The sequence below is a fragment of the Culex pipiens genome, chromosome 2, assembly GCF_016801865.2.
Source record: "Culex pipiens pallens isolate TS chromosome 2, TS_CPP_V2, whole genome shotgun sequence".
In the NCBI taxonomy this organism is placed as follows: Eukaryota; Metazoa; Arthropoda; class Insecta; order Diptera; family Culicidae; genus Culex; species Culex pipiens.
In genome coordinates, this window is record NC_068938.1 from 55,839,547 (window position 1) to 55,863,024 (window position 23,478).

General features: G+C 35.3%; 1 protein-coding gene and 1 pseudogene across 2 annotated transcripts in view; both read right to left on the bottom strand.

The window, feature by feature from the left end:
- The window catches only part of LOC120430358 (kin of IRRE-like protein 3), a 450,977-nt gene that overhangs the window by 103,792 nt on the left and 323,707 nt on the right, over positions 1 to 23,478 (bottom strand). The gene's annotated exons all lie outside the window — the stretch shown is intronic.
- LOC120430766 (THUMP domain-containing protein 1 homolog) lies at positions 20,919 to 21,752 on the bottom strand (annotated as a pseudogene).

The window sequence follows — 23,478 nt, forward strand, 5'->3', positions numbered from 1 at the left end:
AGCCGTGGCTGACTGGTTACGGTGTTCGCTTTGTAAGCGAATGGTTCTGGGTTCGATGCCCATCTGCTCCCAACGAGAAAGTTAAGAACACATAAATTTGAAATTGAACGAAAAATCATAGTCGCTCTAGGCGGGGTTCGAACCCCCGTCCTTTGGATTGGTAAGCAAAAATGCTAACCACTAGGCCATGACGACTTGGTGAGCGTGGACTGGAATTAGGAATACTGTTACAGAGAGCGAGTTGTGGCGCTATAACCACGGCAAATAGTGTTCAGGGCATTCGTGGAAATACAATGTCCCATCCCAGAGGGTCCCGGAGTACCAAACCTTCTTAGCATGGTGCTCCCAACGAATACAACCAAAATCTCGGAGCGTATGGTGGTGTGTCCCCACGCTTCTTCCTCCCCTGTCGATTCAGAATTGTGTTGTTGTTCGAACACTCTGTGCTCAAACTCAACCCAATTACGAGTCATCTCTGCGATACGGCTTTACGCAGTAGGCCTGGCCGCTTTAACGCTTGTGATGTCTCAATGCATTTCAATGCAATGGCGCACTACAAATGTTAATAAATGACAAGAAGAGTGCTAGGCGTCATCTAACCTAAGGCACTCTCCAGGATCCCTTCGAAAGATTGGCTGCGCTAGGGTCTGATTAGATTAGATTAGATTATTAGATAATTAAATTTTCTGAACGTTCAAAAAATAATATTTTCTGGAATGAACAATCATGAAGACCACTTTAAAAAATTAAAAACGGAAATTATTCAGTTGAAATTAAACTTTTTGTGGTAAAATCTTAAAACGATAAACTTAATCAAAAAATCTTTTAAGTATTTTTCGATTGCAAATTTGATTCAACATTTTAATTTGGAATATTTGTAATCCATCTTAAACTATTTCAAAGATCTGTATCTATTGAAGGATTATTTGTTCTATTTGATGTCAAGGACTACACTGACAAAAAATGATACACGGTAAAAAATGTGATAATTAATTTCACTTTTTATTACTAAAACTTAAATTGCAAAAAAAATACTATTTGATTTTTTTATTTTTTGATCTGTTCTAGAGGACATCAAATGCCAACTTTTCAGAAATTTTCAGAGCGGGCAAAAAATCTATAACCGAGTTATGATTTTTTTTTGCTCATTAAATTTTTGTCGTACTTCATTTTACGATGCTCAGAGAATTTTTAACTAAAAATTGAAGTTATAAAAAAATATTAACTGAAATTTCTTTTTTTTTCAAAAAACATAATGTAATCAAAAATGTATAAGGCCGATGTAAATATTTTTCAAAGTTTTTGTCCCTCGGCTGTTTCAGTTGTTTTTCGATCATTAGTTTTGCAAAAAAATACGATTTGACGAAAACAAAAAAAAATGCAAAAAAAAAAGTTTTTGCGATACTGTACATACAAAATTTTCAAAATTTTTAGCAATTTTATAAATGTGCTGAATATATTTTTATCGCAGAGGATTCCATTTAATATTGATCCAAGCATTTCGATTTCCATTGAAATTTGAAGTATTTTGAGGAAAATGCCCCTTGATTTTCGGGGGAAATGAATGAACAAAATATCATCCAAATCAACAAATCCAAAACTAAAAACGTTACTTAATCCACCCTTAGGTGGTTGGTGCCTTCCTCTCATTCAAAGGGTAATGCTATCCAAAATAGACACGCTCGTGGGAAGGTCTTTTAATTACCTATCCAAAGATAGGTCGCATGATATATTTGGAATACGTTTTCATCTAAATATCTGAGAACTGGCCTCCAAAAAGTGTATAAATAACACTTAAGTGCTTATAACTTTTGATAGGGTTGTCAGATCTTCAATGTTTTGGACGCGTTGGAAAGGTCTTTTGATTACCTGTTCAACGACGGGTTGCATGATAGATCCGGACAACGTTTTCATCGTGATATCTGAGATCCGGCTTCCAAAAAGTGCATAAATAACACTTAAGTGCTAATAACTTTTGATAGGGTTGTCAGATCTTCAATGTATTGGTCGCGTTGGAAAGGTCTTTTAAATACCTTTCTAAAAATGTATAACATGCCGGGGTTTCTTACAAAAACCACCCTTTTTACAATCTTCCGGACTTTTGTCAAAATCGTTTTTTTAGCATAACTTTTGAAGTACTTAACTAAACTGCATAATTTTTAAAAGCGACTTATGGGACCCCAAAACGGATCGAATGACGCCAAAACGGACAAAATCGGTTCACGCAATGTCGAGATAATCGAGTGACAATTTTTTGATCAACATCCCAACACACACACAGACATTTGCTCAGAATTCGATTCTGAGTCGATAGGTATACATGAAGGTGGGTCTAGGAGGTCTGATTGAGAAGTTCAGTTTTCGAGTGATTTTATAGCCTTTCCTCAGTAAGGTGAGGAAGGCAAAACCCCAACAATATTACAAAAATCTAGAGGATTGCTTTTATAGAATGATTTATATTCTCTACAAAATGTGAGAATCAGACCTTCATTCTCAAAAACTAAATTTTCGAGTAAGGGAATGTTAACAAAGCGATTTGAGCGATTCTTTTTTATTTTTTGAAAAAGCACTCAACGCGAAGTTCAAACTTTGACGATATGCAAAAGTTGTCCACCTCACATTTTTTTTCGTACGCCACCACGTGGAAATTGATAAAAGTGAGGGCATTTTTCTTCCCGACAAACTACCCCATCAAAGAAAAGAGCTCTGGTCACAAAAAAAGGGAAAGTGCTCCATCCTCCCACTTAGTTACTTTTGTTCAACAAAAAAAAAAAAACGAAGGGAAAAAGTAAGAAAGCTTCGTCCCGTCAAAGGAGAAAACGTGAGTTTGGCTATTGTGAAAGTTTTAATGAATCTTCTCTCTCGTCAGCTTTAATATTACGGCACCGGGTCCCGTAACGATAATGGTGATGACGGGGTCCAGTTTCGGTGGGGTGTTATGAGACTTTGGATGAGGGTGCAGAAAAAGTTGGCCAAAAATTAAAAGTAAATCTTTTGTCCGGGTAATGGGCGCGGAAAGTACTAACCAAGAAATAATTGCACTTGGGTACGGTGTTTGAGCGTAAATTCAATGCCGTTGGAGCGTGTTGTTCAGGGCAGTGTTCTTAAAGTATTGTTGAAGCTTTGGTACTTGCTTAGTTGTTCAACTGAACCATTTCAAGACGTCCAAAATTGAAGAGTCGTTTATGTAACCAAAGAAAAAAAAGGAACAATTTGACACAGTTCTCTTTGTTAGCAGGTTTTGTAAAACTCATGAAAAACCATCAACTTTTCCCCACCAAAATGCGATTACCGTTTGATGATCCGCTTATGCGTTTCATCCTTTGATGTCGGAAATAAAATTCTCGCGAAAAAAAGTAAACAAAAAACAATCTGCAGCTGATGTTTTCCAACCGATCCGTGTTTGTTCAGATCGGGAAAACCAGTGAAAAAGTAAAAGCTCGTGGAAAAAAATAAAACTTCAACGTGCCATCCAGCAACGGCGAGAGACGCGAGAGTTTATGCTCAAAATCAAGCAAACAAGCTGATATTTGGCTTCACCTCCACTCGTGAGCTCGAGCGATTATAAGCGAAAGGTAAACGTCACGTCAAAAGCTGCGAAAGCAGAGTTATTCCAGCGAAAAATGAGCCAACATAATTCACCCAGAATGTTTGGAGCGAGACGCGCAAACATCTACCTTACCGTGAGCTGTTTTTTAACATTTCTACGAAGTTTTTGATTAAACACATTTTTTCTTCAAATATTTTTGTTTTATTTTGAGAATCTGATTTTCAGTATTGTTGAACGAATGTATTCTTCTTTTAATAAGCTGAATTAATGAATGTTGAATTCTACTGCAAAGACATAAATAAAATCTTTCAAATAAATTGAGAATCAAATAGTTTGGTCCTCTCCCGCGTCTACTCCTCTCATTTTTAAATTTTTAAAAAGCAATTTTTTGACAAGCATTTTTTTAGAGAAAACTTAACAAAAAGCCATGGATATTTGAAGATTTTTTGGACAAAAAAAAAATCGAGATTTTTTTTAGTGGGACATGAACAAGGTGGGGGTGGACCAAATGTCACCTAACTTGGGATTGTTTGTTTTTGAGGCAAAAATAACCCCCATTCCAAATATGAGAAGACTTGATGAAGGTAGATGTCGGACGCGTGGGCACTAGGGAAGGAATGACTCTTGATCAAATGCACTATCATCAAAATTATTAAAGTATCAAAAAATAGGCAACGTTTATTTTTCTAAGCTCTTTGGAGAGGTTATTTGAGATTCTTTTTCTTAATTTTTTTTCCTCCAATTATGTTTTTTTTCGAATTATTATTTAATGAGCTTCTCTTGCTCTTCTAAAACGTTACTTTATAATATTTGAACCTTTTCTACAAACTTTTATCATTTTTGACTTTTTCTGCTGATCATGATTTTTTTCTGTTTAGATAAATTGTAAAATTTTCAGTTTCAAATTGATTTTATCCCAAACAAACCTATATTTGCTCACATTAGTTAAGATTAAGGCTACCAACTCTTGCCGAGCAAAAATCCGTACACTATGCCGATATGACACCATGGTGTAACAAAAACTGTCAATAAATTATTTAGATAAATTTAATATATTTGAGAATTAAAAATATAAAACTGTGTCGTTTTTACAGCTAACAAATTTCACAAAATGCCATCAGAGTGCTTATGACTTGCACGTTTAAAAGTATTCATAAAATAAACCGTGATTTGAATCAAATCATTATGTTCTTCATTTTTTTTGTTAAACGTTTAAAAGTTTACGGAATGTCAAGTTTGCTTATCGTTCTTAGTGTTTTCACGAACAATATTCCAGAGTTTTTTTTATTGAAATGGTCTTCAAACATGTAAAACACAATATATTATAGGACCTTTAAAAAACTCTAGATTTGTTAATTCAAATGTTCAAATGTTTTCACAAGTTTTAGAAAGCCTTTGGAAATGGATAAATATATTTAGTAAGGAATTTCTAAAAGAACAATTCTAGAGTTTTTTTTAAAAGGTCCTAGCAACATATGAAAGACAATAGTTCAAAAACTCTAGAATTATTGATAATCAAGTTTGAATTGAGAAAACCCCAGAAAACTCTCCCTTTTTAAATCAAACTCACAGAAAAATAAAAATTTCTAGTTAAAAAAAAAAGCTTCTACCAAATCAAAAAAGCAATTCAATAATTAAAAAGTTGTTAAAATTCCGTACAAATCCGTATTATGCGTAAAATTCCCTACAAAAATTCCGGCCTGTTGAAAATCCGCGAAGAGGTTCGAAAATCCGTATGGTAAGGAAAAAATCCGTACAGTTGGTAGCCTTAGTTAAGATCGAACAAGAAATAGAGGTATTTTGAGCACTATTTTTTCTACGAAAGTTTTACCTTTTCAATTTAAGATTTTTGTTTATTTTTACACCAATTTATAATTTATCCGATGAGACACCTTTTTTCAACACGTTTTTTTTTCTTGTAGAATTGATGCATTTTTCTTGTGTATATAAATATTATCCTTGAGAAAATGACATATAGCGCTAAGGTTACCCTAAACAAGACAAATTTAACAAAATATCATGATTAATACAAAATATCTATAACGAAATCAACGTATCATTTCCATGGTATAGCTATTTGAACTTTGCAGCTTCAAAAATGTATGCATGACGAAGGCCGATTTTTGAAAAAGTTTATTTCAGTGGTGCTCAAAGTTTTAAATTTCGGGCCATATTTTAAGCTAAAAAGAGCTTGCGGGCCAAATTCACAAAATAGAATATAAAAACAACGTTATTTCTTATTAAAATCGAAAACAGATCTTATTCTGATAAATTTTACAAATTTTTTGAACTTTTTTGTTATTTGAAAATTATTAAAAACAAAAAATGTCAGTTTTTCATCACATTTGTTGATTTCACTATTTTAAGTATTGGAAAAAATAGTATTTTGTTGAATGTACTTGTGTTTTTATGCAAATTTTGAAGTTTATTTTATTTTGAAGATGATTACATGAAATTTTTGCGACGACGTAATTTTATCTTTTAATAATGTGTAACTAATGAAAAATTGTTGCGATTTTTGTTTAATAATAAGGTCAATGGAAAATATTTCATAAAATGTTGTCACTCTGCTCTATCCATGTTCGAGGGGAGGCAAAAAGTATACATTTTAATTACAAGCCAGAATTTCAATTGAAAAAAAATGGTAAAAAATATTATACACCCAGTACAGTTGATTTCGAAACATTATTTTCAAAAAAAGATTCGAAAAAGAAACAGCTTAAAAACACATTTTGCGGTACTACTGTTCATTGAAAATTCACTAACGCAACTTGCTCAAAATAGTTGTAAACACAGATGAATGATTTTGACGATATTTACTAATTTCACTCACATTGAAATGCGTGCAATTGTTTCAATTAGAAAGATTTTTGAACAAAATATTTGTGTCGTAAAATTGGGATAAAAATATGGATAAATCTTTATTTTTATATTAGAGAAAAAAAAATTACTTAATCCACCTTAAGGTGGTTGGTGCCTTCTTCACATTCATGATGTATTTAAGGTTGTATTTACAAATTAGCTTAAGAGTTTTTTTTTTATTTTTTTATTTAATTTTTTTTTATTATTTTTTCATTCAATTTTTTTATAATTATTGTTTTTAGCAGAACAGCAATTTTCAATTCTTTTTAACCGACTCTCCAAAACAAAGGAGAAAGGTGGGTTGTAATTGAATTTAAAAGTGCTGATAAGCCAACATTAGGTGCACGATGGAATTGCATGCTGTCCCCCTACTCTAAGTAAGCAATGTCATATGAGTTGTATATTTCAGTAAAAAGTTCGTCTAAATCTTTGTCGAGACAAAATGATGTATTCAGCAACATAATTAATACAGACTTTTTTTCTAGAAGAGACGCAGACACTGCTTAAGCAATGTGGCAACTGGGCGTTACGCATGCTGCGCGACTCTCGCGCGTAACCAAAAAGACCCGGTCTTTGAGGTTAGGCAAAAATCACTCTTTTAGTAGCTACAAAAAAAACTTTTTCATGGCATAACTTTAAAAGTACTTCACTAAACAGAATAAAATTTAATAGGGTCTTAGGGGACCCAAAAACGAACAGAATAAGGCGGATCCGGCCAAAATCGGTTCAGCCAGTTCTGAGATAATTGAGTAGAAAAAAAATCATGTCTACACACATCCCCACATACATTTGTTCAGAATTTGATTCTGAGTCGATAGGTATACGTGAAGGTATATCTAGGAGGTGTATTTAAGAAGTTAATTTTTCGAGTGATTTTATAGCCTTGCCTCAGTGACGTGAGGAAGGCAAAACGAAAAAAAAATCATTTTGAAAAACAACCTCGCAGGACATACTTTGGTCACCCCTGGTTTATTTCTAAAAAAGTAAAAAAAAAAAACAAACTTTATCCATGTGGTATGTGGTTGGTGCCTTCCAAATATGGGCCACAAAAAAATAATTTCGTTTAAATTTTAAGATTTTTGGAAAACGAGGGTGAGTTATGGAATTACATTACAGGGTTGTCAGTTCTTCGATTTTTAAACACGTTTGAATGATCTTTTGATAACCTAAACACCACGAAAAATCGTGTAAAATTCTGTCTCATTTGGTGCACTTAACTGGAGCGTGCAATAAGTCAAAAAATTACATCATATTTTAAAATTACACGACTCGACCGTCAAGATTTGTTAGATGTAAAATTACAACAGACACACATTTTGTTGCCTGCATATCTTATTGGGGAAATTCTCTTCCAATTCACACGAAATCGGGAAAAGTTGCCCCGACCCCTTTTCGATTTGCGTGAAACTTTGTCCTAAGGGGTTACTTTTGTCCCTGATCACGAATCCAAGGTCCGTCTTTTGATATCTCGTGACGGAGGGGCGGTACGACCCCTTTAATTTTTGAACATGCGAAAAAAAGGTGTTTTTCAATAATTTGCAGCCTAAAACGGTGATGAGATAGAAATTTGGTGTCAAAGGAACTTTTATGTAAAATTAGATGCCTGATTTGATGGCGTACTCAGAATTCCGGAAAAACGTATTTTTCATCGAAAAAAACACTAACAAAGTTTTAAAAACTCTGTCATTTTCCGTTACATGACAGTAAAATTTTTGGAACATGTCATTTTAATTTAATGTACTTTTCGAATCTACACGGAGAGACCGGCCAGGGCAAATCTAAGAAAATCTTGGTTAATTTAACTAAAAGTATGGGTTAATTTTTTACACAGCTTTTTTTCAACAATCGATTGTTGATTTTGTTAACCCAAAATTGCTGACCACCAGTAACTAAAATTAACTAAAAAAATAGTTGGAATTGCCATTTTCGTTGGTTAAATGGCCGAAAAAAATTCTAGCAGTCGACTGCTAGAATATTTTTTTCAGAAAATTAACTAAATTTTTTTTGTTTTAAGCTGAAATATTGTGGAATATTCTGTAAAAAACAGGCTGGGCCATACTTTTCAACTATTTTTCAACAATTTTTTTCGATTTATTAACTGAAATATTTTTGCATGCTGCAAATTATTAGTGAATTATAACAAAACATTTCTTAATTAAACATAATTTATGTTAGTGTCGATATATATTTTCTTTAATTATCTAACGATACAGGCCGGGCCGAATTTCTAGCTAGTTTTTAACTAATGTCTTACTTAAATACAGAAAATTTTCGTACATCTAGTGAATAATTAGCTGTTGATAGCAATTTTTTATTGAATTTGCAGTAAATTTTATAATATTGCCTCACAAATTAATGCTGGGTATTTTTATGTTCGCATTTATTCTGCCTAAAATTTTAACTTTTTGTACTAATTTGTTTTTTTTTTTTTTTTTTGCATGAAGTTATTAAATTACTGTTAAAAAGCATCAAAACAAAACTTTTTATTATCTGTTATTATAAAACATGTAAAGTTTGATTAAAGTTTGAAAAAAATACGTTGCATAAATCTAAAAAAATAATAATAAAACATATTACAAATTTTGTTAAACATATTTATAAAAGATGTTTAATTTCTCGTGAATTCCTTGAAGATATTTCACCAAGTAAGTTATTATGTTGTATAAAATTAAGTGTTGTATTCACTTACCATCACCGGCAATCATCCGATAAGTCATCATCATCTACAACGGTCTCAGGTTTAGTTATTTTTCACACAGAATTTACACCAAAACGAACCATTTGCTGCAAATAGACATATAAAATTTATTAGTAATTTGATACAAAATCCTTAATTTTGTCTATAAACTGAAAAAAGGATCGTAAATAAATGTAATTATAATGAGGAAAGAAGAAATATCAATAATGCTCCGTTTCCTGAAACAAAATATTTTGAGTTTTACTTACCAGTTTATTTAGCAGTCTTCTATTAACAGCATTTTTATAATATTTCTATCTTCTTTTGTATATCTTTTATAAATTTTATTTTTTAGACATTTCCCATCATCTCATTTTTATTTTGATATTATGTGTACTCATTTCCATATATTTTATGGTTGATGATTCTGAAAAAAATGATTCATTAAAATTGTATCCATCGTAAGCACGAAGGTTTTTGATTATTCAGTTTTCTAATTAAAATCACAACAGATAAATTGTTATGTAAAAATAAATCCATACTTACTTAGATTAACCAACCTTTTGTTAAATTTGCCCGTGCAAGTATTGTCGTGCAAGAGTTCGCCCGCCTCTTCCTTTCACTGCCCTTCCCTTTCCTTAAAACATTGTCATGAAGTCCCCTCGCATCAGAGGTCCTCATTGCGAATGTCCTCGTCTTGTTCTTCATAGTTTATCACCTGCAAAGAAATCATCAACAAACTTACTCACCAATTGCACCTCCACAGTTGCAACAGTGTTCACTTCGATTTGCACTTCAACATTAGCCAAATAGTGTGATTTTCACCTTTCACATTCTCTCACTTCACAATTAACAACACAAACTCAACAAATCGACCGCTCTTGTTCGAATCCTGACTTCAAATGACAAACGTAAACAAACCCAAGTTCATCTTTTAAATAATCAACCAATTGATATTTACATTTAACCAAAAAAAATCTTGATTTTTCTAAAACCAAAGCTAACAGTCGAGCACGTTCATTCGAGTTCGGGAAATCTGTTAGCTTTTTGCCTTTAGCATTTTCAACAAACAGGTTATTAAATTATTACTGAATTTTGGTTGATTCAACTGAAAATTGGCCGTAACAAGTACGTTTTTGTGAAATTTACGAAAGTAAAATCAACAATTTTAATTGTTAAAATTTCTGGGCACAGTCTCTCCGTGTACATTGACCCAGAAGGGTAATTTGTAAATCGTATCAAAAAACGAACCTCGGATTCGTGATCAAGGACAAAAGTTACCCCTTAGGACAAAGTTTCACGCAAATCGAAAAGGGGTCGGGGAAACTGCTGTGTGAGTTGGCGGAGAATTACTTATTGGATTGTAGGGATGATTCTTGTTAGAATAATAAAAAAGACGCATACAAGAGCTATTGAAATATTTTAAATTGCACCTCAATTTTCGTTTGATTTTTCAAAAGTACCTAGGAAACCCATGGTGCATTGGTTGTTTTGATCTACAGCTTTATGTGGAAAATTTACTTTGAGAGCAGGATTAGAGCCATACTGCAATGAGGAAGGCAACATATTTTCATGCCTTTCATGTAAATAATCGCCAGTTTTGACTTTGTATTTTTTTTAATTTAAAATTTCCGAATCGGGCCTCGTCATACACACGTGATATGTTTTGTGTGTCTTCACCACAAGTTCCAGATATTTTGGTTCATCTTATCTTGGGATACCGTGTTCCGAGAAAAACGTTCAGAAAGTTTGACAGTTCGCATTAAGTCGTATTTTACTCACTTTAATCATAAAATATCTTCATGAATCATTCGCGACTGACTGGGAAGCTTCTTCTTCGTAGAATTGAAAATTGTTCTGTAATAAGAAATTTCTGGATTTTCTACGTGTATGTTACCCCTTAATAAACATTTAATCAACTTTGTTCCTGTCAATGGCACCGTTACAATCAAACTTTTCGCTTTGTTTACTTTACTTTCGCTGTTGACACCCGCGTGCCTTTGCCGGCTCGTTGTGGTTCCCGCCGAAAAGTGCCAACTATTTACCGTTAATTTTCCAACCGTCACTGGCAACCACCACAATGCTGGTTCGGAGTATATCAACTCCACCTGGTGTGGGGCCACTTTTCCAAACCCTTTTTTTAAATCACCCTCCGGTTCTGTTGTTGTCGACAAACAATTCATCGCTTTTCAGCTGGTGGAAAAATTCGCCACTGTTGACTGGTTCACATGCAGCGATGTAGTTGGGAAAACGGAAGGTAAATATGCACTTCCGAGGAAAATCATTTCGTGGTTCGCGCTCAAGATGGAAAAGAGATTTGGGAAATTGAAAAGTCATTTATCAGTTAAGTTAAACAGTATTATATTTCCACAATATCCATACATGAAAAAACTGTTGATTCAAAAATATAAACGTAAAAACAAATTAAGAAAATTTCATGTTTCCTCCCACGCGCACGTAGTTTTCCCACGGAAATGAGCATGTAGCACTGTTTTGGTGGGTAGAGTCATGCTATCCACCCCAGCAATGGACCGGGTTCCATGGGGGACGGGCTTGAAACCGATGGCCTGCAGCGAGATGGTGAATTTACGATAACGGAATGCCCCTGAAAATGCTGCGGTTTGTACAATTTTATGCAAAACTTTGCCCTTAACCGCCGGTGGGGAATTTTGACCACATTCGAAACTGGAAGGCACCAAACATGGGAAAACAATTTCAATTGTGCCACCTGGGTGATTGTGGGTGTGTGTGTGACTTTGGTCGACTGCGGTAACAACATCTGCAGTAATTGAGAGAGCGTGCATAAATTTTGGGTAAATACCAGGAAACACCATAAATTGGTGTTGTTGCATGTTGAATAAAATGGGAGTAAGTGAATTATATGAAAGAAAACATTTAATTGAGGATGTTTTTCTTGGTAACTAACAGATATTTTTTCAAATTTCAAGTTTGTGCCTTTGTTTTGGCTCGAACATTTGGTAAGATTTCTTGTGCCCATAAAACCATTCATTTGCGAGTTCATTCATTTTTTTTTGGGCAGCTGCAAAATCATGAAAATATATCAAAATACGTATTTTGATCTATTTCCATGATGTTAAGGGGCATATAATCTAATTCAGTCGATCGCCAAAATTTTGACGATAATCTCATGGAAATGGCGCGTATTTTTCTATCAGTGATTTTTTTTTTCAGAAAACTCGTCCAATTTCCTACAAGTTTGTCTTTAAACAATTTTTGATACTATGCAACGACTTCGAGACACAGTAATTTTTCAATTATGAAATACAAATGGGTAATTCTCCACCAACTCACACAGCAGTTACCCCGACCCCTCTTCGATTTGCGTGAAACTTTGTCCTAAGGGGTAACTTTTGTCCCTGATCACGAATTCGAGGTCCGTTTTCTGATATCTTGTGACGGAGGGGCGGTACGACCCCTTCCATTTTTGAACATGCGAAAACATGCGGTGATGAGATAGAAATTTGGTGTCAAAGGGACTTTTATGTAAAATTAAACGCCCAATTTGATGGCGTACTCAGAATTCCGAAAAAAACGTATTGTTCATCGAAAAAACACTAAAAAAGTTTTAAAAATTCTTCCATTTTCCGTTACTCGACTGCAAACAATTTTGGAACATGTCATTTTATGGGAAATTTAATGTACTTTTCGAATCTACATTGACCCAGAATGGTCATTTTGCCTTCCTCACCTTACTGAGGAAAGGCTATAAAATCACTCGAAAAATGAACTTCTTAATTTGACCTCGTAGACCCACCTTCACGTATACCTATCGACTCAGAATCAAATTCTGAGCAAATGTCTGTGTGTGTGTGTGTGTGTGTGTGTGTGTGTGTGTGTAGGGATGTGGGTCTGTGCACCAAAAAATATGCACTCGATTATCTCAGCACTGGCTTAACCGATTTGGACCGTTTTGGTCTCATTCGATTCGTCTTGGGGTCCCATAAGTCCCTATTGAAAATTATGAAGTTTAGTAAAGTACTTCAAAAGTTATGCTAAAAAAACGATTTTGGCGTATGTCCGGAAGATTGTAAAAAGGGTGGTTTTTGTAAGAAACCCTGTCATGTTATACATTTTCAGAAAAGTATTAAAAAGACCTTTCCAATGAGCCTAAAACATCAAAGATCTGACAATCCTATCAAAAGTTATTAGCACTTAAGTGTTATTTATACACTTTTTGGAGGCCGGATCTCAGATATTTTAGTAAAAATGATGTCCGGGTCTATCATGCGACCCATCGTTAGTTAGATAATCGAAAGACCTTTCAAATGAGCCTAAAACATCAAGGATCTGACAACCCTATTAAAAGTTATTGGCACTTAAGTGTTATTTATACACTTTTTAGAGGTTTGATTTCAGATATTGTGATAAAAATATTGTCTGAATCTTCCATGCGAACTATCGTTGGATAGGTTTTTTTTATCAGACCTTGCCGATGAGCCAGAAATATTGTTGGTCTGCGAACCATATCAAAAGAAATGAGTAATAAAGTTGATTTGTTAAACATGTTAAGGGGGAATGTTGCTATTTTTACTGAATGTATTGACTTTATGAATATGAGGAAGGCACCAACCACCTAAAGGTGGATTAAGTAACGTTTTTTCATTTAGAATGAAAATTTTCATTTGAAAATTTCGTGTTTTTTTCTAACTTTGCAGGGTTATTTTTTAAGAGTGTAACAATGTTGTACAAAGTTGTAGAGCAGACAATTACAAAAATTTTGATACACATACATAAGGGGTTTGCTTATAAACATCACGAGTTATCGCGATTTTACGAAAAAAAGTTTTGAAAAAGTTGGTCGTCATCGATCATGGCCGTTCATGGTCACCCGCAATAGACACGGACGACGAAACAAAGAGAAACGCAAAAAGTAACTTTTTCAAAACTTTTTTTCGTAAAATCGCAATAACTCGTGATGTTTGTAAGCAAACCCCTTATGTCTATGTATCAAAATTTTTGTAATTGTTTGCTCTACAACTTTGTACACCAATGTTACACTCTAAAAAATAACTCTGCAAAGTTAGAAAAAATACGAAATTTTAAAATGAAAATTTTTGTTTAAAATGAAAAAAATGACCCTGCTGGGTTAATGTTGATTCGAAAAGTACATTAAATTTCCCTTAAAATGACATGTTCCAAAATTATTTGCAGTCGAGTAACAGAAAATGGGAGAGTTTTTAAAATGTTTTTAGTGTTTTTTTCGATGAACATTACGTTTTTTTCTGAATTCTGAGTACGCCATCAAATTGGGCGTCTAATTTTACATAAAAGTCCCTTTGACACCAAATTTCTATCTCATCACCGTTTGAGGCTGCAAATTATTGAAAAACACCTCATTTTTCGCATGTTCAAAAATGGAAGATGTCGTACCTTGAACTTATTTTTGTTCGTTAGTTAAAAAAAATTACTTGAAGTTTATTTAAAAAATGGTGATTGGTAAATTCAATCTTTTTTCCGTGTAAGTGCTATTTTTAAATTATTTTTGGTATCAATAACTCAGTTGCCTTTATCATTGAACTAGTTTTTTTTGCATAATGATTTCAAATAAAAGATTTTGTTTTGCCAATGTGAAAAATGTTTATAAAAAAAGAAACCTCGATATTAAAATCAACAAACCTACATTTTTTAAATATTGTGTTTTTAGTTTGTTTGATAACAGTTATCTTTTTAAGTCAAATTTGATCGTTTTATAACACACTTTCAATTTTCTTTGAAAATTATTCTTTCTCATTCACATTAAAACGTTTGAAATTGCAAAAGGAGCAAGTCAAAAATAACCTACACTGAAATAAAAAAAAAAGAACCAAATTCCTAAATTCTAGGAATTTTGCCTCCTTTTCTTATTAAGTAATCCAGAAACCCCAATTACTAAATTAGGAAAGGAGCCAAAATTCCTAGAATTTAGGAATTTTCGACTTTTTTTTTATTTCAGTGTATTGGGTCACATTTGGCCCGCGTGCAATAATTTAATCACCCCTGATCCTTTGCTAATTGCTAAAATAATTTTATATCGGATCTCATAAAAACAATATAAAAATTGACAATATTTTGTTTGGAAAGTGTCTAAAAAGCCTTTTTTAAAAAGTGTAATAAATAAGAGTTTACACATTTCCATCTTTACTTTGTAAAATTTTTTTGACAGTTATAGCTCTCGAAAAAATACAACATTTCATTTTGGTTGTTTTCTTTAAAAAATATTCATGAATTCGATGCTACCAATTCTTCTTACTTAAGGAAATGGTTTTCATATCAATTTATGTGTTCGATAGCATATATTTGGATCATTTAAACGCAATAAACACAAATAAGTTGAATAATTGAAATGGATTTACTCTAATCTAGTTAATGAAGAAATTTATACAAAAAACTATAAAAATATTGAAATATAATGAAATCAATATCTAAAACTATCTTTGTTTAAACTACCATATCTCGAAAAAAAAGATAGAACAACACTTGACCACCACTTTAAAAAAATGACGCTGACACAAACGTTGTTATCATACTAATTATTTAAATTAAATTTGAATACTTTATATACAATTCAAAACTCGACGTGCAATTATAGTTAGTTTTATTCAGCATATTAACATCGTTTTACATCAATGACTTCAAGTTAAAAAAACTTATTTTCTTTTTGAGATCAATGATATTTTTAGATATCCAAATTATTAGGTTTGTCAATCTATTAAACTACGAAATGTTGTCATTTGTTTTTATTTTTTTTATTCAAGATTGGATTTTGTGTAAAAGTGAACTTTTAGTTGTTGTCATGTTTGTTTGATTTCCAAACTTTTTGTTATTTATAATTTAAAACTTAGCGTCAAAAAAATATGTTTCAACTACGTTTTGAAAACATTAGTTTTTCATGTCTTTGAATAGAGAGTAAATTTTTTACTTATTTTCACTGTAAAAAAACAGTTCTGGAAAGTTGATAATAGCACTACTGAGAGTGCTTAGAAGTTAAAACGAAATAAGTTACTTTTCAGCGCCTGTATAGGAAATTTTATTGGTTTAATAGGCTTTTTAACATAAATAACTGAAATTTATAGAGAATAAAATCAAAATCTCTAAGATGCATGCAGTGGGCGGTCATTGTGGTAATTAATATTATTGCGCGTCAGTATCGTGTGGGCAGCAGGGCCAGGAAGATGGTTTTATTGTTGTGTTCGTTTTGTAATGTTTTTGTATTAAAATCTAGCATGGCTTTTTGTGGTGATGGTATGGTTTTGGTGGTGGTGGTGGTGGTGTTAATAAAAACAAACGTTCAATTTACTAACATTGAGTCCAAAACCTCCCTACAAACATCTATACCACTAGGTGACGTAGAGATCTCTGCGCATTCTAGATAGATGTTTACTAACATACCTTCCAATCCCCGAGGTTAGCAAGGTACCGGCCAGGAGCCCCTTATCTTACTGGTTAGTATTACACGCTCATCTAAAGAGGAAAACATGGTATCTCCCGTGTTGGAATATTGTAACCGGATGAGAGTCTAGTGCTATCATACGTTTAATTACAGTTAAACAGCAAGATAAGCGTTGTGCAGCCATCCGGAATTGTGCGACTCTTATTGCTAATGCTAATGCTAATGCTAAAGAATAAAATCAAAATCTCTAAGAAAACTCAAATTTGTTATTTTTTCTAAAATTCTCAAAATCGATTTTTTAACAAACAAAGTGTACTTAAATTTGACATTTTGCTTACTAGAAGATCTAAGCTAAGCATAAAACAAAGTTTTCTTAATTTATTTGTTTTTGGTTGTTATTATCTCAAATTACTTACATTTTAAAACCTTGGGTTCAAAAAGTATTAAACGCATTTTACGAATATAGCGCTTTGAGTTTAAAAGCGTAAACTTCTAATTTTAGAGTAGTGCGGTGCCTGTGTGGACGCGCAGTCCTGTTTTTTCGTGTTATTTTCCGTCTCTTTTATGTCGTTGTTCGAGTGCATGGGGTGATTGGTCATTATAATTAAATAATGGCATCAGTAGTGCGGTGCCTGTGTGGACGCGCAGTCCTGTTTTTTCGTGTTATTTTCCGTCTCTTTTATGTCGCTGTTCGAGTGCATGGGGTGATTGGTCATTATAATTAAATAATGGCATCAATAGTGCGGTGCCTGTGTGGACGCGCAGTCCTGTTTTTTCGTGTTATTTTCCGTCTCTTTTATGTCGCTGTTCGAGTGCATGGGGTGATTGGTCATTATAATTAAATAATGGCATCAGTAGTGCGGTGCCTGTGTGGACGCGCAGTCCTGTTTTTTCGTGTTATTTTCCGTCTCTTTTGTGTCGTTGTTCGAGTGCATGGGGTGATTGGTCATTATAATTAAATAATGGCATCAGTAGTGCGGTGCCTGTGTGGACGCGCAGTCCTGTTTTTTCGTGTTATTTTCCGTCTCTTTTATGTCGCTATTCGAGTGCATGGGGTGATTGGTCATTATAATTAAATAATGGCATCAATAGTGCGGTGCCTGTGTGGACGCGCAGTCCTGTTTTTTCGTGTTATTTTCCGTCTCTTTTATGTCGCTGTTCGAGTGCATGGGGTGATTGGTCATTATAATTAAATAATGGCATCAGTAGTGCGGTGCCTGTGTGGACGCGCAGTCCTGTTTTTTCGTGTTATTTTCCGTCTCTTTTATGTCGCTGTTCGAGTGCATGGGGTGATTGGTCATTATAATTAAATAATGGCATCAGTAGTGCGGTGCCTGTGTGGACGCGCAGTCCTGTTTTTTCGTGTTATTTTCCATCTCTTTTGTGTCGCTATTTGTGTACATGGGGTGATTGGATTTCTTCTGATTCGTGTTGTTTTCATCTTTTTTGTGTCGCTGTTTGTGTGCATGGGGTGATTGGTCTTCTTCTTCTTTTTTCTTTATTTTTAGTTCGCGCGTTCGTTGGCCAATGAGTTTATTTTTGTTCTCTTTACATAGTTTTCGATAGAAACGATCCGAATTCTTTTTTTTTCGAGACAAGCAAGTCGTATTGCTGGATTAAGTCCTTTCTATATCATCGATGATCGGAAGGCACGCCGACGAATATGTTTTAAGGCTTATGATAGAAAATCATTTTAATGAATAAAGCCCTTCTTACATCACCGTTGATCGGAAGGCACGCCGACGAAGAATTTCTGGAGGATCGCGGTCGAATTAATACTATATTTAAAATTCTAGATAGCTATCTTTCGGATTCGATTGTGAGTAGCGGGACTTCGCGGTTACTATGCAACGTGTTTTTTGGAGTCTTTTTATATTTTAAATTTATAAGTCCTTCTTTTATCATCGTTGATAGGAAGGCACGCCGTCGGTTAAGTTCGTTTAAGTTATTGTTTTAATTTCATTACAATCGGTTACGTGGTATCCTGTTTTCTTTTCGTTTATATTCGTTGATCGTAATAATTTATTCCAACTGGCAGCTTTAGTATTAACTCATCTACTATTTTTGACATTTGCTCGCGTTATCTTAATTGTACCAACAGTAAAAATATACTGGTAAGTCCAGCCCATAGCACTACCGCTCGGTTGGCACGCGTTCGATTAAAACAAACTTTTTAAATAATCAATTATTTTTCTTTCCGCAGCCGGCTGCCTAAGATTTAAAATTTCAACCGATAAACAAAATGCTCATGGTCACATCACTGCCACTCGTGAATCCTGACCTCATACCCATCTACTAACCCCCTCAAAACTCATGTGATACTTTGTCGGAGAAGCAGTCGATTGGGCGGTCTCTATCACTCAAGTATCGGACTAACATTCCCATCCACTTCCCCGTGACCCTACCACTGGTCGTGGCCGGCGCCGGTATTGATCAGCATGATAGGGGCCTTTGAGAAGTTGCGAAGCGAGGAAAGATAGCACCCACTCATCTTCCACGGCTCGTGGATGTAACTTCTGGAGGTCCTGGTCAATAACGGAGTAGCAACTGCGGGTGGGCACCTATGCTTATGCTTATGCTTATGCTTAAAAGCGTAAACTTCTAATTTTAAAATTTTATAAAATAAAAAAATGAACAAACTATTCTAAAAAATATAACCCATGTTTAGGACAGTTTTCAAAAAATTAAAAAATAATATTTTTTTAAGGTTCTGGGTTCGATTTCCATCTGCACCTATCGAGAAATTATGGAAAGAAGGTATTCTGAACACTTGAATATGAACGAAAAATTCATTAGTTCGTGGTGGGGTTCGATCCCCCGTCCTTTGGGTCAGCAGACAAAAATGCTAACCACCATACCATCGAGGTTTAGTTGACTAGGAGGTTTAAGAATGCTATAAGAATCCAAGGAACTTGATTGAAATCTGTGAACCTAAGAAGAGGACAATGCAATATTAAATGCAAAGTTGAATTCACGAAACTTACTGGTTTCATACTCGTTAGGCGAATATTGAACTTTCAACATGACCAGAATTCACCACAAAAAGCTTGGTGAACTTACGAAGAATCACGGACTATAAATAAGTTTGGGCTTCACACCCATCTAACTAACCCCCCTCAAATCTCACATGATACTTTGTCGAAGACGCAGCCAATTAAGCGGTCTTCATCACTCAAGTATCGGACTAAAATTCCCATCCACTTCCCCGTGTCTTACCACTGGTCGTGGCCGGCGCTGTGATTGACTAGCATGATAGGGACATTTGAATGTTGCGAAGTGGTTATGATTGGTTCCTACTCTTCATCTGTGGTCCAAGGAGCAATTCTTGGAGGTCCTGGTCAATAACAGTGTAGCAACTACGGGTTGCTACCAATGCTATGCTATGCTAATTTGTACCCGCCTAATTACCCTACTTTTACAAATTCCGTTCTCAAGATTATTCTATTCAATTTCAAATTCATTGCCAAGAATGCCTTGAGTTTATTTTATAATTGTTATGAAATATGTGTTCACAATATTTAAGGTGAAACGTGAAGGCAATCTGAGTGCTAATGTATTAGTGCGATGCAGTGGTGTTGGTTTGATGACCATCATTGTTGACGTCATCGATGTACATGTATTAGTGACATCGTGTAGTAGTAGTGGTATTGACAGCCATCCTTGCCAAACATTTGAAAAATGCCTATCTAATCCTTAATTATCATTTGAAAACAAGGTATCTCTTCAATATTTTAAATTCTCTTTTTTTTCTTAAATCTGTTCAAATGAAAAACGCCATGCCAAAGACATAGATTTGCTTTGTCCAATTTAAAGTCAGAACAGGAGATTTTTCCTCTAGTGAGTTCATCGTCCCCAACAATAATTTGAACCAATCGCAATGTAAAATGATTTTACCTCAGACAATCAATCAAAAAGTAGTATTTATGAACTTACTTCGTTTCTAAAATTAAGGGGTTACATACATATAAACCGGCAAAAAGGTTAGAGGTTGATTTGAGCACAAACTTTTTTTTAAATCTATATTGAGGACATTAAAATTTATATTTTCATCTTAAAACCCCTGGCATTGAAACTATTTGCTAAATATAAACTTTGTTCTAAAATAGATAAAAAATATAAAATTGTAACATTATTCATGAATAGAATCGCTTTCACCGTCCAATTTGGCGACTAAAAATTCAAGCAAGATTTCATTTTATAAATATTTGAAGCTGACATCATTTAACCAGTTCCGAAGTGTCCCGGAATACTTTTCTGTGTTACTGTTGTGTGGCTCAAAATTCTCGCGAGATTTTTAGGCAGAAAAAGCGATGAAGCTTGTCACCGTGGTCATCGAGAAGGCGCTTTTGTAGCCTAACTGAACCAGATGAGCCAGCACTTGGTACGCAGCGGCTTGCCGTAACGAGCAAATTTCGCATTTTTTTAGTCAATGAATTTAGTTATTTATTATGCAAATCTTTACCGTACTTAAAAATACAGTCGAAAATTAACGCATCCTGTTTCGATTCCTTGTACGAACCGTCCTCGTCTATTGCTGGATCTTTCTTCTCCATCCTTTGTCTCCCCATTTTCAGCAGCCACCTTCTTGCCAGACTCCTTCCCGTTCTGCTCCGCCGACTCGGTCGATTCCTGCGACTTGGCGTCCTCGCCCTTCCGGGTGCAAATCTCCAGCAGATTGTACATTCACAGCTTCAAAAACTCCGGCACGATTCCCTTTGATTACTTCGACGATCACCGACAGCTCCGGATGCTTCAGGTTGGTCTTGTTGCCCCGGTTCTTGGCGCTGATCATTTCGGCGAGCGCGTTGATCGTGCCCTCGTCCGTTGATCGTGCCCTCGTCCGTTGGTGAACCGCCGGTTGAAGATCATCGCGAACGTTTTCGGTTACTTCGGAAAGTACCGATCGAACAGCTTGCCGGCGCCGCCCAAGATGTCCTTCAGGTTGGCCTTGGTGACCACTTCGATCGGCACTGGCTTTGTAATGTAGCGGCTCTTTTGCTTCTTGGTTTCGGCCGCGTCCCGCAGGATCTTGAGCGCCAGTTCGGTCGGATCTCCCAGCATCGTCGTGATGAAGCAGTATTCTTCGCGCCAGTGTCCACCGACTCGAACCGGAACTTTTTCTTCTCCGTTTTGGCCGCTTCAGCTTGCTTTTGCACCTGCACCGAAATGTCCTCCTTCTTCTCTTCCGCGCCTTCTTCAGCAGGTTGTTCCTTGGGCGGAGATTCGTCGGCGCAGCCGGAACGCGTCCCGGAATCTACTTGTCGTGAACCGTAAATTCACAAAAAAAAAACGGGACGAGATTTTTTTAGGCACGGCTGACAATAAAAACAAATCGAACTGTCAGATAGTGTCAGATGATTTGCGTGGTGTGTCAAAGAAAAGTGTTGCCAAGAACGTTGGAATTTAGAGAAAAAACTTTTGTTATGAGTTTTTTTCAATAGATTATCATAGTTTTATTCCTGTTTATAGTACTTTTAATAAATAATAATAACAGTTGAACGTTTTAAATACTTTTTTACGATATTTAGGATGAAAATGCTCACATTAAAATAAGAAATGCCTAAGTGCATGAATGAAATTTCTGGCAACACCCATGAATCGAATCTTGATGATTACCAATACTAATGTCACTGATGCTGGTGTTGATTCGTGTAAAATAAAACGAAAATTTTCTCGCGGAAGAGCTCGATTCGCAAGTTTTGGACGACGATTTCGCGGATTTCGCGGGTGTTGTGACTATTGGTTGTTATCAGCCGATTCTGCTGGTTGCAGCACGTGTAGGGATTACCATTTTATTGAGGTAAGGCTAATAATCGGCATTTTGGAGCTGTTTTTCGGTGGTGAAATTTTTGTATGGCGAAAGCAAAGTGCTGGAAAAGAGGCAAAATTTATGGTAAATTTTATTTTGTTGACTTGTTGAATTATATTTTCGAGTTGTCGCTAATGTTTTGTGCACAGTGATTATAATTTAGTGTATGCTGCGTGCTTCTTATGTGAAGAATTTACAAAGTTTCGAAAAAGTTATAAATTTCCAGTACATAAGGTGGAACAAGAAATCGTCATTTTTAGGGTGGAACGGGACAGTTTTTCAACCATGTTTTTTCGCCATATCTGATGATGGCACGTTACACCTTAAAGGAATTTAAAGACATTGTCAATTCTCAATCCTCTTTGCACTGTTATTACAAGCACGCAGCAGGTGCTCTATTCCCCATCATCAAACCTTAAATTAAACTCTGTCCACGGTTGGCCAGACAATAGATTTCAGCTTCATTAGACGGAGCTACTAATTAGTGCTATGTATTAATATCGAAGAGCACCGGATTGCCGAGGATAAACCTCTCGAAGACAATGCGATTGGCTCGTTCATCAAACGTCTTATCTTTCAAAGTGGATTCCCTTTTGGATCGGATCTGGGCAATGCCTGAATGGCTTTAAACATTGCCGTCAAGAGCCCCCTCCCAGGGGGCTGACTCACTAATTTGCAAGTTGTATAAACTCCGTTTTTTCCGGTTGAACGACGGGGCCCGTTCCTCCTTAGAAAAGCTATTTTCCTCGAGGTCCATCCATATCAGAGCCTGTCATCTGGTCCAAGGCAAATTGGCCCCAGCCTGTGTTCGTTAGGCGGCGGTGAAAGAATTGCTTCTAGACGTTATAATTAAGAAGTTGGGCCAGGGGATGACATCGAGAACATGGAGTCGTCTAACTCGACGGTGTGTCTCGACCTTCAAGCCTGCCTGCCAAGGACTTTGCGAACCTACCAACCTACTGCACACTCATGTGTGTAGGGGAACCAGACGACATCATCCTGATTGGCCAGGTCTAGTTGAGGCGGAACCTCGAGCAAAATGATTATTCGGTGGACGACTACGACAAAGTTGTGGTACTCAGGTCGTAGGGGTCATGCCAAATTGTCCTATTTCAATGTCCTCTCGAGCTCAAATTTAGAATAATGTTGGAAATGCACCAACACAGCACAACGTCAGCGATGTGAGGGAT